The following is a 479-nucleotide window of genomic DNA, read 5'->3' on the forward strand; positions in this document are numbered from 1 at the left end:
TTGGGTCATGTATCCAAAACCTAACTATATTTTTTCATCACATATGATTAGTTAATTTGTTAACTTTACACAGATGAATTATTTGAAGAGAGATTTGATCGGATCCTAGTTGGTACAGCGTGACAAAATAGATCTTCTATTGCTGCTGTCTTGCGATTATGTGAATCTGGTTCTAATCCGGTGGTAGAACGCTCTGACATAACGAAACAAAAAATAGACACATATAGAATAAAATTAAAATTAATTAATTAAAATAAAAATATTTTAAGTATAAAATATTATTAAAATTTCAGTATTTATCTCTAAAAATTTTATTTTCTTGTGTCTTCATTTTTTAGTGTTATTGAAATAGTGAAATTTTGAAAATAAAAATTTTAGTATTAATCTCTAAATTAACAAATATAATATTGAATCTCAATTTCTTATTTTATGTCTCAATACCTCAAAACAAACGCTACCTTAAATACGCTTTAAATTCC

The sequence above is a fragment of the Arachis duranensis genome, chromosome 2, assembly GCF_000817695.3.
Source record: "Arachis duranensis cultivar V14167 chromosome 2, aradu.V14167.gnm2.J7QH, whole genome shotgun sequence".
Lineage (NCBI taxonomy): Eukaryota > Viridiplantae > Streptophyta > Magnoliopsida > Fabales > Fabaceae > Arachis > Arachis duranensis.